We start from the raw sequence: 14,460 nt of genomic DNA on the forward strand, positions 1-14,460 counted from the left end.
CAACCCTCCCACCCCTACTTTGCTTTCCTTCTCACACTCCTCCCCTCACCCTAAGTCCTCATCTTCTCCTCACCCCATCCTTTTCCCATCCCTGGTCCTCACCTCCTTTCTCTGTGCCTACAATCTCCTCCCCGTCCTGTTACCGAGATCACTTTTCTTCATCCAGTAAAAAGAAAATAAATTAGAGAGATACAAGGAAGTCTGGAAAACTATTTTTTGAATGTAATATAAAAGATGGATATGTTTCTCAGTTTGATTCAGCATTTTCAAATTTTGCCGCTGAACCCTGAGCAGCCGTGAGAAAACGGAGAAACTGCTTTAGACCTTCTGCTCTCTGTTGTCCAACCTTGGCGAGAGGAAGGGGCAGGGGGGCGACAGCACAAAATTTACAGGTCCTGAGCAAGGCCCTGGCACAGGCTCCATCAGGAACTCCCAACCTGTAGGGTCTTATTCGGATTTTGTCCTCGTCACACACCAAGCCTTCTGCGCTATCTGGTTCTGCAGCGGAAGCAAGATCCTTGGACTCAGGATCTCTGAAAGGCAGAAGTGGGGCCGAACCCATGAGATTTGCTGAGGCTAAAGCCTTCCTCTGCCGTGCCTGTCACCCTGGACTCTGAGGAGGAGGAGGAATGGTTGGGGGATGAATCAGGACCAAGTGCATCCCCGAGCTCACAGGAGGAGGGGGTGGTGCTTGTCAGAAGAGGAAGAGGAAAATTATTCTATAATTCCAAAAAGAGAAGCTTGCAGCGTACAGGTGGCCTTAAAGATGTCCAACATCAAGGCAGATGACCAGACAGCCGGTGATTTCATACTACAAGGGATAAGGATTCAGTCAAGGACTTTCCCGCTAATGAGGCACTAAGGCAGATGGTATTGGCCAAATGAGAATCCCCTCAGTGGGGTCTTAGAGGAGGCAAGATGATGGGGAAACTGTACCCCCTTCCTGCAGCTGAGAAGAATAAGTTATTGCGAGTCCCAAAGGTAGATGCACGGGTATCGGCAGTGGCCCATAGAACTGCCATCCCAGTAGAAAGGAGGTGCAGCATTAAAGAAGTCTCAGCGCAGGAAGATGGAAACAAGCAGCTATGGTGGTCCAGGCTCACTGGATTCAGCAGCTGCCCAAGAATCAAGAAATCATGCGGTTAGAATTGGCCATGGCCTTTGTAGCAGATACAATGTAATGACCTGTAAACCGCTCCGCACAATTTTTACTGCTATGGGCGGGTTGGAAGTTAGTGAAATAAAAATAAAGAAATAAATGACCTCATGAGACTGACTTCTAGATTAGTTGTCTCTGGGTTAGCCTCCAGGAAGCTTAAGAAGGGACTCCTTTTGGAGAAGATTTGGAGAAATTGGTAAAGGGGTTGAGTGAGACCAATCCTCAAAGACTCCCAGAAGACAGAGATTGGCCGGGCATGTGGGATTTTAGCCGGCAGAATTTCAAGTACCAACGCCAAGGGTAAGGCATCAGGGTAAGGCATCAGCCGCATATGCATTGAGCAGTAAATTTCAGTCCTTTTCTGAGGTCAAGAGGCCAAGGTCAGTTCCTCTGGCAACTGCGGGCCAAGGATGCCCCACCCAATGATGTCGGGCAGGTTGAAATATCGGTAGGGACGCATTTAGTGCGTTATTACACAGAGCGGGCCCAGATACCGCAGGACCAAGAGTGCAAGCATCCCCTTGAGTTGATCTTCCTGTCGGTTGGAATAGGAATATCCCTGGTGATCACAGCTTGCTTATTCTCTTAGGGTTGTGCTCCCAGTGTTTGTTTGGTACATCAGTGTTATAATGTTTAAAGCTGTGCCACTTTGTTGAGTCTTTCTATATAGTGGCCTTCCAGCAACACGTCACATCTCGTGATGAGATGTGTAACCATTCTGTGTTCCGCAGAAGCCCCTCTTCTCCAGTAGAGATAAAGACGTCTTCCTTGAGTTGCTGCCATGATGCAGTGTATGTATGCAACAGGAACTCCTTTTAGTGCAGTCCCTGCCTTATCCCTCTAGTGTTCAGAGCCGTCCTTGGGTGGGGGAATCGGGGGTGCCCATCCTAGGCCCTGTATGACTGCGGTAGCCCCTCTCTCAGCCAGGAGCTGCCACGGCTAGCCTGGTGCAGATACATGGACAGCTCTTCCTCCTGCACTTCGTTGTCAGGGGGATTTCCCCCTTCCATCCTGCTTGGGGGACCCCTCTTGCTTTTTAGACCGGGGGGGGGGGGGGGGGCTCTGCTCTGCTCTGCTCTGGCTACATTTTTTAAATTCCACTTTTCAGCACTTCAAAGTGAGTTACATTCATGTACTGTAGGTATTTCCCTGTTCCCAGAGAGCTCGTACCTGAGGCAACGGAGGGTAAAGTGACTTGCCCAAGGTCACAAGGAGCAGTTGTGGGATTTGAACCCTGGTCTTCCTGATTCATAGACTCCTCCACTCACAATAATTGCCCTGGGCACAAACACCCCGCATCCACTTAGGATCAGGCCTGCTAGTGCTGCCTCAGTGTGTAATGTGTGAGTGTAACTGGAAATCTCTCCTGTACGATCCTAGCATGTGTGTCTGTGTATATAACAAACATGACCTTTATTGCAGTCACTGACCATATGCAATCTGCATACCTGGGAGCTTTCGATTTACAGTCACCCTGAGATTTTCATCGATTAGTTGGAGGAGGGGGGAGGAGAAGATCAGGCGGTATGCGCATCAACTTTCTCCTCTTTCATACATCCACAGTCTAACACATTCACATGTTCGCTCTCAGGTTCTTTCTAACCCATATACTTGCTCATTCTCACACACATGCTCACTCACATTCCTCTCATTCTCCCCCACACACTCATGCATGCCCCCTTACATACCTTCTCTCCCCCTTACATACATTCCCACCCCTCCACTCACACATGCACACTCACATACATTCTCTCTTCCCACCAAACTTGCCCACTCATATACACCCCCTCCCCTCATGTGCCCACACACATTCATATACTCCTTCCCTTCCACACACATACACACTCATGTACAATGCCTTCCTTCCCACACATATGCCATTCACATCTTCCCCCTCACAAAAATGTCCACTCACATACATTCCCTTGCTCCCCACAAGTGCCTCCTCTCGCGTATACCCACACTGCCACCCCCACACACATCTCATTACATACATTCCTTTGCTCCCCACATGTGCACCCATATGCACACCCTCCCCCCTACAAAAGCCCCCTCACATACACTCTCTCCCTCCCACACATGCCCACTCACTTACATTCCATCACACACACTTATACACTCTCTCCTTTCCACACACATACACTCTCTCATAGTCCCTTCCTCCTCACATACATGCCCTTCACATACTCCCTAAACCCACATACATCCTCCCCCTCACACACATGCCGACCCCACTCACACGTCTCCTCACAACATACCCTCCCTGCCTCTACATACACACTCCCTCCCCCCCACAAAATCATCCTCATACACTCCCTTCCCCCACACATGCCCACTCACATACATTACTCACATTCCCTGTCCCCCACACATATGCTGCCTTGCCCACATATGCCCCCTTGCACTCCCCAATTCACGCATGCCCCCTCACATACATAACTTCCTTCCCCAACACACATGTCCCCACAGATCAGGCCCTCAAACACTCTCCTACCCCCACACACTGCCTCCCCCCACACACACATGCCCCCCTCATACCCACACACCCATGCCCTCACACATACATTCCCACTCCTCTTCACATGCCCACTCACATACACTCCCTTCCCTTCCCTTCACACATACCCACTTATATACACTTATTTCCCCCCTACATATGCCAACTCACATACAGTCAAATATACTCCATCACACACATGCTCACTCATTCATATTCCCTCTGACCCACACGCATGCCCTATTACATATACTCTCCCCTCCCCACACATGCCCCCTCACATACATTTCCTCCTCCCCATGCACATGCTCACTCACACACCCTCCCTCCCATACACACTCCCTCTGACCCACAAACTCGACCACTCACAAACCCTCCCCTTTACACACATCCTATTCCCTTCCTCAACTCGTATGTCCCCTCACCCACACTCCCACCCCCACACAATGTCCCCTTACATACACACACACACACCCATACATGCTGACATACCCACTCCCTCCCTCACAACACATATTCCCTCCATCCCCACACACATAACCCTCACATACATTCACTCTCCCAATACACATGCACTCCCTCCACCCACATATTCCTCCCACAAACATTTCCTCCACCCACAAACATGCCCCCTCATGTACACTACCTCCCCCACACACATGCCATTGCACAGACTCTCTGCCCCACACACTTGCCCTCTCACATACACTCCCCCATTCTCACTCTCCCTCTCCACCATGAACCTCAAAGCAGCAGTAGCCTCCTCCTTAGGCTCCCTGCAGCCAATGGGAAGGACTGCTTTTTTCAGCCATGCCATATCCTGCTTCTGTTTCTGCTGTGGACTGATGGGACCCTTGTTTCTTCCTGCTAGCACAGGACAAGCAGAGGCTTCCTCCCTTTCTCCTGCCTGCTTGGGCAGGAAATATAGGGAGGAAGCAACCGATTGGCCTGCGTGAGCAGGAAAAAAGAGAGGAGGTATCTGGTTGGCTTGTGCAGGCCTCTCAGACGCCTTACAGACTGTGCAGGCCGCACCGACTGCTTCACTAGCAGAAGCAGCAGGGCCACCCGCTCAGGTGTTAGCCTGGAGAGCCTCCGGGTCAGATCCAGAAAGTTCCCAGGTATGACTGTTTGAAGGTACTCAGCCAGTCCCTTGCATTTATCATTCCCCCTAATGAAGGTAGGACTACAAGTTCATAGAAACAAAGGTCTGGTTTGAATGGTTCTGGTTATTTGGAGTCAGCTGCTCTTGTTTCAAGTTCATCTTTTGGATTCAGCTATAGTAGAGTCCGGAGAGGTGAGTTTTAGCTCCTCATTTGCTGTCTCATATTTGACTGTTCAGGGTAATGAAAGAGATGCCAAACGCTATTCCCTCTAAGGTGTGCACCTGGGTGAAGGTACAGTGTTCCAGGTGTGATCGCGCACGCCACACTGCCAGCCATTTGTGACCTGGTGCGAGAATGGAAGGAGCAATGGGATCCCGAGTCGCCACTGCGGCCACCCTGTCCCACCCTGTATGCCTTATCTCACAAATACGCAAGATCAGCATACAGGAAGTGCCAGCCTGTGAGTTTTGAACAAGCATTCAGGACCAGCATGAATGTGACAGGGCGGTGACGGCACAGGCTACCTGACAATTGTCACCTTCATTACTGCAGCCAAGCTCCCATTGCCTTGTAGTGGAGGAGTAGCCTAGTGGTTAGAGCAGTGGGCTATGAACCAGGAGACTAGGGTTCAAGTCCCGCTGTTGCTCCTTGTGACCTTGGGAAATACCTCCACAGTAGCTGAATGTAATCTGCTTTGAAGTGCTTGAAAAAAAGCAAAAAATCTAAATCCATGCCATAAACAATCTGAGTCCACAGACAGTGGAAAAGGGTCTTTGTCCTCTCCAACGAGAAAGTGGGAGAGAATATAGGAAGTACTGCATGGGTGGATAAAGGTGAGGGGTGACAAGAGGTGTATTGTATCATAGGAGCACAAGACAGAAGGTTAGGTTGAGAACTGTGTCAGTGTTCAGGGTTGGCAACCCTAACTCAGGGGGGCAAATAGAGCAGGGAAGAAAGGCAGGAGACAGTTGCAAATATTATGTGCCCATCAGCAGGGCCTACCCGCATATTATATATTATGTGCCCATCAGCAGGGCCTACCCGCATATGCCCTGGGAGTAACTTCAGTTCTGTTCTGTTCTTTTTCCTGTTTTCAATCACTTTGGCATTTATAATCTCATAGTTCTTTATTGGTAAATGAAATACATATCCCAGTATGCTTAGCAAAATGGGAGGGAAATAAAAAATCCCAGGGCTGGCTGCATTTCGTTTTGATGAGTTTGCATGGGTTGGCTACGGACAGGTGGATGTCAGTTCCATTCTTTCTCTTTCACCCTGCGAGCGGGGAGGGACGCCAGGGGAGGGACGCCAGGAGAGGCGGAGTTTCCCTGTCTCGGCGTCGGGCCCCTTCTCTCTCTCCTGTGCCAAACTGCAAATGAGGATCTCGGGTGCGGGCTTCTCAGCTCTTGCTGTAGCACCAGCGTATGCTGTGCTGCAAAGGGACAGGAGCTCGGTGCTGGCTGCGAGGATACAGCTTTAGGCTTTCCATCTCTGGCTGTAGCATCGGAGGATGCTGGGTTGCTAGGATACCAGTGCTCAGTGCTTTGTCTGATGCTGGGCTTTGTCCTGCCAAGATGGCTCCAGGGTTTCCATCTCTCCCTTCTAATAGCCCAGGATGCCGTGTACGAGGTGGGGGGCTTCGCGATTCCTCAGTTCTGGTGCTGAAATCTGAGCGCTGGGTATTGTATCTTTCCCTCTAGCAGACTAGGATGCTGCCTAACAGTGAGGGATGCAGGAGCTCTGCTGCTTCGTTGCTGGTGCTGATGCTGACATCTGAGCTCTCGGTTTCACATTTCTCCCTGTGGAGGTCCAGGATGCTGGTGATGCCTTCTGCGACTCTAGGATACAGGAGTGCTAGGATTTTTCAGGTCCGATGCCGAGGTCTGAGCTCTGGATTTTGCACCTCTCCCTGTAGCAGCCTCTGATTCTGATGATGGGGGAGGAATAAAGAAGCTCTGCTATTTCACTTTTGATGCTGATACTGAGATCACAGGTCCAGGTTTTACATATTTCCAAGTATTAGCCAAGGATGCTGCCATGGGGGGGAGGTACACGGGAGCTCTGTTATTTCATTTCAGGTGCTGGGATCTCAATGCCAGGTTCTGCATAATTTCCAGGTATCCGCCATGGGTGCTGCCATTGGGGGGAGGTACACAGGAGCTCTGTCATTGTAATTCTCATGCTGACATCTCAGTTCCCGGTTCTGCACATTTCTTGCCATAAGCCCAAGGATGCTCCCGTTGAGGAGGTACACGGGAGCTTCGCTATTTTAGTTCTGGCGCTGGTCCTGGTGCTGAGGTCTGAGCTCCAGGTTTTCCGTTCCTCCCCGTAGCAGCCCAGGATGCTGGTGGTGATGCTGTCTGTGAGGAAGGGGGAGGTGGGAGGAAAAGAGGGGGTTGGGGGGGGTGGGTTCTGTGATTCTTCAGTTCTGGTGCTGATGCTGAGCTCATGGCGAGGTCTCTGTGGCGCAATGGACGAGCGCGCTGGACTTCTAATCCAGAGGTTCCGGGTTCGAGTCCCGGCAGAGATGGATAGGCATCGCTTTTATTTTACAGATGGAATTTCTGGGGATGTAAATTCTATTTATTGCATATGCCCGGCAGCTAGAAGTAATAGGAAAAATCCTTTGACGAGCCATAATTCATTTTCCATTGCTTGCCTCTGCCCGCAGGTGTAATACAAACAACCCGTTTCTTTGTTGTTTAAATTCATTTTTCCTACTGCATCTTATTTTGTTACTTTTTAAAAAAAATTTCCATTACATTGAGGCTTTATTTTTTTTTTTTCCAATTTGCTTGAAATAAGCTAGTGGTGGAATGATCATTTGTTGTTTTGGATTTAAAGCTGGGATTCCCATTTAAATGTATCATAGCTTTTTATGTATATATATATCTGATGGCTGGAGCAGAATTATTGTCTTTATTTTGTTTACATGCAATTTTCATGATTTTGCGCCCTTCTAGGGAGAGGGGGAGACTTGTTCGGTCAAAATTTTAAGCAGGCTAAAGAAGCAATTTCAGGACAGGAGAAAATCTCTACCGGTTTAATTTCTGGGAGAAGGGAACAAGGGGGCAAGGTGTGTGTGTGTGGGGAGGGGAGAGGGGGAGATGTTGATGGAAGGAAGGGAGCTGGTGGGAGACGGGTGGAGTAGAGGGGATTTGAGAAAAGGGCACTGGATATAGACAGAAGGAAGACGGGCCCAGGGAATAAGAAGGCTATAACTGTCGAGAGTGCCTTTGAAGTCATTGATCCCCCATGGAAGCTGCTTTACCGCCGGAGGACCTTAGCAATGTAAGAGATGCACTTTGCAGATACCGATCTCCGACCACTGCCTTGGAGACATTTGATCCACAGTCCGCTGGGTCCAAAGAACTGTGACATCACTGATTCCCTGTTACAGCTGGGCCAGTTCTTGAAGTATGATGGTGGGAGTCCATAAAGGTGGTGCTCCATATAGGCAGTTCCTAGGGGAAGGGAGAACAGGCCTATTTTTTCCAACTGTGATCGGGTTCAAGTGATCCGATAAAACTTGAGTTTACTGTGTGACCTTGGAGAAGATGGTTACCCTTCTTGTGCCTGCCCTTAGTTTCTAATTTCTTCATCCAGGGATTTCCTGACTATGTGAGCTGGCTCACGCATGCACGCACGCAATGCTGTGACAACCGATGGTGCAATGAAAGATCATACATTTTCCGATGTTGATAATTATTCCAGACTACTGAGGAGCAAAAGAAAATTTGAGGGGCACACAGCTACCCTAAAGGCCCTTCCCCCACTGGCTCCTGACTCTACCATACAAAATTCAAAATGCTAAACCTAGCCTACAAGGCCATTACAGGCCCACACACCTCTCTACCTCAGTGCCCACCTCATCCCTCTGCTTATCTTCCTGCTACCTCTGTTCGCTGTGACAGACCCACCTGGTGGTCCCTGCTCTCAATGCGTACCACACCTCATTAGCACCAGGGAGGAGAGTTTCCGAGCATGGCGCCGACACTCTGGGATGCTCTGCCACAGAACTTCAGACAAACCCCACACCTCCGAGCTGTCAGAAAGCTACTGAAAAGCATGGCCTTTTGAATCTGTCTTCGGCCCACCTTAAGCTGACCATCACGCCTGGAGGCAACTCTTTCCTAGTTGCGTTACCCCTGCCAAATCACTTATTTTCACATTTATAGGGAAAACTGTGTGCATACATATTTAACTATCCTAATGTCCTTTTGTGTGCCCTGCCAATACCCTCCCCCACATCCTACTCTGTAAAAATGGCTGGTTATTGCCTATAATGAAGCAGATTCTATGTTCTCTCTATGCAAGCAGCTACACTCAGCAAACTACTGTATTCTCATACACTGTACTGTAAAGTTAGCCATTTGTACCTTGATTTGAACTCTGTTTGCTGGAAAGTGTGTGACAAACAAATAAATGTTGATGATGATGATGTTAGAAGTACAGGGATCACAAAGATTGGAGAAGCGGCCTAGATGCCAAATGGCATTCCTGGGAACGTTTGATTAGAGTCACCCTGAGATTTGTATCAAGTGGGGGGAGGGAGGCGGATGAGGGAGCAGGTTGAGTGGTATGTACTCAAGCTTTCTCTCTTTCATACACACACACACGTACTCTAGCACACTCGCATGTTCACTCTCACGCATGCTCGCTCACATTCGATTCATTCTCGTACGCACACACATCACTTGCACACTCACATACACTTCCTTCTCTCCCCTCCCTTCCACACACACACACACACACACACACACACACACACACACACACACACACATGCTTCTCTCATATATACTCCCTCCCACCACACTCACAATTTCTCCTCACCCCAAACCCACCAATGGCAGCAACCTCCTGATGGGGACAATTCCTTCTTCCTGCTTTGCTATCTTCCTCTTCTTCCCTGGGCTTGTAAGACCCGCCTCTTCTTCCTGCCCCGCGGCTTCCTCCCTTCTTCCTGCCAGCATGGGCCAATCAGAGGCCTCCTCCTTCCTGCCGGAGGGGTCAGGAGAGTAGAGAGGAGGCTTCCGATTGGCCCGCAGGGGCAGAAAGAAGGGAGAAAGCATCCACTTGGCCTGTGTGGGTCAAGCCAATGCCTTCCAGTCCGCCCAGGTTGCTTCACTAGCTGCAGCAGGACTCTGGGAGATTTCGGTTGTTGGCGCGGAGACCCGGCAATTCCGGTACAATTCCAGAGTCTTCGGGTCAAATCTGGAGAGTTCCCAGGTATGCCAAGCGGTTAGAGCAGTGGGCCGAGAACCAGGGAAGCCACGGCTCAAATTCTGCTTCTCCCACGTCAGGCTCCTTTTTACCTTGGGAAAATGACTTCATCTTCCATCGTCTCGGGTGCAGATTTAGGGCCTTGTTTACCAAGCATTTTTCCCACTGGCACAGAAACGGGAGAAAACCTTTACTAAATCGACCCCTTTAGATTGGGAATTACCTTCCGTATCTGATTGTAACTTCCCTTAATTTTGGATTGGGAAAGCCAAGTAAATAAATCTAAAATGCAATAGCCGCTCCTCAACTACATGGTGCAAGGGGGCAGGCCCTGTCTCCGGAGAGTTCACCCATGAGTGAAAGATCACCTAGGAAGAATACTCTCTGCCACCCCCATACCCCCATACCTCACACATAACACTTCTCCCCCCCCCCCCTCTCCCTTCATGCTGACCACTTATGCTTGCCAATTTTTTGAAAGAGAAAAATCCACCATGGCCCTTCCCTTGCATTGCCCTGTATCTTGCCCCCTCCTTCCTACAGTCAATAACTGCTCTTCCCCCCCCCCCCCCCAGCCCATCCACACCCTCTAGAGCCCCAGCCCAGCAGTGTGACAAGGCACTGTTTAGTGCTAGAGGGTTTCTGGGATGTATAGGAAAAAAGCATGACCAGTAGAAAAAAGGAACTGATCATGGGACTGCACTGGTCACTAGGGAGACCTCTCCTAGAATATTGTGTCCAAAATGGGGTGGTGACTGCATCTGCTCCAGACGTCCTACGCCCTCTCTGCAGTATGCAGTGTCAGGCTGATGGAGGGCCCCGCTCTCCTAACGCGCCAATCCACCTCTCCCGGGCACTTGGTTTAATATTAAAATTAGCCGCCACAGTAAAAAGGAGGCGTTAGGGGCAATTGTGTGTCCCTTGTGCCTCCTCAGCAGTGGGCGCCCAGGAAAGGAGGCTATCAGTAAGGGTTAGGGAACGGACGCTCAGTATGAGTGTTTGTTTTCTCCTGCTATTGGCACAATACACACCCACGATATACACAGCCTGGACCGTGTATATTGGGGGTGTATATTGGACGCCCAGAAACATTTTTTTTTTTTAGTGAATTTTTTTTTTTTTTACATGATTCCGCTTTCTGTGGTCCCTCCTTCTTAGTATCACGACGTTACTAGTGCGAGGGATCACAGAAGGCAGGCGTGAGCCCTTCAGGGGGGCAGACCTTTATGCCAGAGATTAGTTATAAGCCTCATTTACACGTACTTTACGCATGATGAGCGCTATTAGCTACGTGCTCGTTTGGATGTGCGTTACGGACTGCATCATGGATTATGGACGCGCATCCAATCGCATGGCATTGCATTGGCCTGTGCATGCACAGAAGCACCATCCACAGCCCTAGAGTTGCCAGCTCACAGGCTGATCCAGTTCTGGTTTTGCCACACTGGATTCATGATTTATAGCTCTGATTAAAGCATAATCAATAGGACAGTCAGACCTAGAACTCCAATTGTGCAACGAGGCAAAACAAGGACTGTATCAGCATCTTCCGTCAACCTGGGGCGAGTTGGCAAGCCTATCCCCATCAGCCATGCAATGCCAGCTCTCCGGTGGTCCTGGATCTCCCCCCCCAGCCACTTCCCTCCAGTCCCTGGTGGTCACCCATTCTGAACCACTCCACCCCCCCCCCCCCCGACAGCAATAAGAATTAGAAGCCAGTTGTAAACTTCCAGCAACTCGTCTCCTAGGCTTCTTGGCCTAGTTTCTCCAGCCTCCTAGGGAAAGGGATAAATCAATGGAATCCACTGGCCTTCCCTTGAGCAGTCTTTTGTCCTGGGAAATGATGGGGGTGGGGGAGGGGTCTGAATAAACCCTGGCAGCACAGGCCTGCTGGCTGTCCTCCTCCTGAGGGGCCTTGCAAAGCGAGCCAGGCCGCCTGTGCTCTGTTGGCTTGCCTTGTTCCAGTCCTGCAGCAGCCACTCTCATTCCGGTGAAGGCCCAGCTGGATCGTTCTGCCCTGCACTCCTCTCTCCTCTGGGAGGGGGCCAGTAGGAAAAATTGTCCCACATGGCAGCCGTCTTCGGCCCAGGGGTCGCAGTGAATGGTCGGCCTAGATCGGCCTGTGTGGCCGCTATTTCCTGTGGTCCCGGATTATCCTGTGTGCGCTCCTCGAGGGGGAGGGGGCGTAGTTAAATAAATCTGGGCTCATTGCTCCCAGGGGGCCCTATGCAGATCCTTCAGCCTGCCCTGCCCCTGCTTTCCTTTGTGTGCTGCTCTCTTCTGTAGGGGGGGGGGGGACCTAACCCAGATAGCCCTTTGCATCTGCTGCTGTCCAGGGACCCTGAAACGCCCCCCCCCCCCCTCTCTCTCTCCTGTCTCTCAAAACTTAATTTTTCAATTAGAAGCTGCACCGAGCCTGAAAGCTGCATTAGCTTTTTTAGCTGCTGCAGAATAAGCTTGTAAAAGGTACATGGAGCTGAAACTGAGTCAGTGTGCTGTCCTCTTCCAGGCCCTGTGGTGGTTCCGTCCCTTCCTGGCTGGAGGAGGGGCTTGGAAGAGAAGCAGTTGTTGACTCTGTGCCACCTCCATGTGCCTCCACAAGCTGCTCCTTCTGCAGCTGCCACGGCTATTGGGCTCAGAGCAGCTTCAGATTGAAAACTAAAGGTCTGCTACGCAAAAGGTAGGGAGCGGGGCATCCTGGCTGGTCTGGAGGCCCACAATCAGCAAAAAATTTGACACTTACATTGACCCGTGTTCTGGTCTGCTTGCTGCTGGCCTCCCTTAAAGAAAACCAGCCAGGCCGGTCCATCACTGGCTGCTGGCAACCCTATGGCTACCGTGCCACTCCACTAAATCTACTTTGCCCTCTCTCTCTCCCCTCTGCCAGTCAGGCCATGGTAGCAAAAGATACAGCAGCCACAGTCTGCCCTCACAGGGAGCAAGATGCCATGCGCTCACAGTCCACACAGTGACTCTCCAGCATAGTCTTCCTGTTTAGAACAGAAACAGGCTCGCCACAGAAGGACACGTGCTGTCAGACTGCTGAAGAGCAGAGACTACAAAGTCCATAGATCAGAGGTGGGGGAAAACCACAGCTCACGGGGCATTTCTGGCACTGGGTCTGGCACCTTTTCATCTAGCCTGTTGGTCAATTGTAACGATGCAGATGCTGGCCTGCTGATGATGTAGCTCCAGGGCCACCCCTGCTGACATCATTAGCAAAGGCCTAGAGTCGCAAGCACCTCTGTGCCTTTACTGATAACAGGGATGGCCTCGGAGCTTCAGTGTCAGCAAGCCGGTACCTGTATTAAATAAAAAAACAAAAACAACTATCGCTGCCACAACCTGCTCCCTTTAGCCACTACTAGACTGAGCGCCACATTGATCATGGATTGGGCTCAGATGTGGGACCCAGCTCCTCACTGATCTGGGATCAGGCTCATCTCCATACCAGCTACAGATGTGTGTCCCAGGAGAAAAAAATGTTTGCCACCCCTGGACATAAATTTATTTTATTTATTTTTGATTTTTATATACCGATCTTCCTGCATTAAATACAAATCAAACCGGTTTACAAGGAACAGGAAACTGCCTGAACGGGGATACATAGAACTAAGAACATACATTGTAAACAGGGCAAACATAGTTAAAATTTAAAATTTAACTGAACAGAGAAAAAATATTTACAATGCATAGTCATAAATGTCCTAAAGCATTCAAAGAGAAAAATGTGATTAGTTAAAATGCAGATTCTGGAAATGCAAGGTTGAATAACCATGTTTTTAATTTTTTCTTAAAGGATATAGGGCAAGGATCTTGTCTAAGGTCCGGTGGGAGATTGTTCCATTGAGTGGGTCCTGAGGTAGAGAAGGCTCTGATCTTTAGTGATGTTTTTGCTTGAGGGACGAAGAGAGTGCCTTGATAAGCTCTTCTTATTGGTCTAGTGGGATTATTAGGGCGAACTTGGTGAGGACTTGGCTAGATGACATGGGGCAAGTTTAACCCTTATCACAAGGCTTCCCAAACATGCCCTTGTGACCCCACAGCAAGTGGGGTTTTCAGGCTGTCCAGACTGAATATGAATGTAATAAATTTACATATAGCAGGTTTACGGTGTATGCAGATTTTTGTCTCATGCATATTCATTGTGGGTATTCTGGCTGGAGTCTGTGTGCATGGTTTCCAGCAGCAGTTCCTGTAAGTTCCTGGGAGGGATTGGGGATTGGGCATTGGGGAAGAAGAAGCTGATATTCCAGCTTCCGGGTCTCGGCAGAGCTCAGTACAGCCACTCACACAGAGGGCTGGTTTTCAGTTCTGCAAATCCAATAACTTGCATAAGTGTGCCCCCTTACCCCAGGGCAACCAAACAGGCTAATCTGGTTCAGGCCCTACTCCAGTGCATGAATTTTCTTAGGGAAGTCCATGGGAAAATCAGAAATACAAATCCATGAACACCGAGGGGAAAAAACAGAACT

At 49.8% G+C, this 14,460-nt stretch overlaps 1 non-coding gene across 1 annotated transcript; it reads left to right on the top strand.

Annotated features, from left to right (window-relative positions):
* Nucleotides 1-7,215: 7,215 nt before the first annotated feature.
* On the top strand, nucleotides 7,216-7,289 carry TRNAR-UCU. The gene has a single exon. It is a non-coding gene; the product is annotated as a tRNA-Arg (tRNA).
* Nucleotides 7,290-14,460: the final 7,171 nt, after the last annotated feature.

Source organism: Rhinatrema bivittatum, chromosome 16, assembly GCF_901001135.1.
Source record: "Rhinatrema bivittatum chromosome 16, aRhiBiv1.1, whole genome shotgun sequence".
Classification (NCBI taxonomy): domain Eukaryota; kingdom Metazoa; phylum Chordata; class Amphibia; order Gymnophiona; family Rhinatrematidae; genus Rhinatrema; species Rhinatrema bivittatum.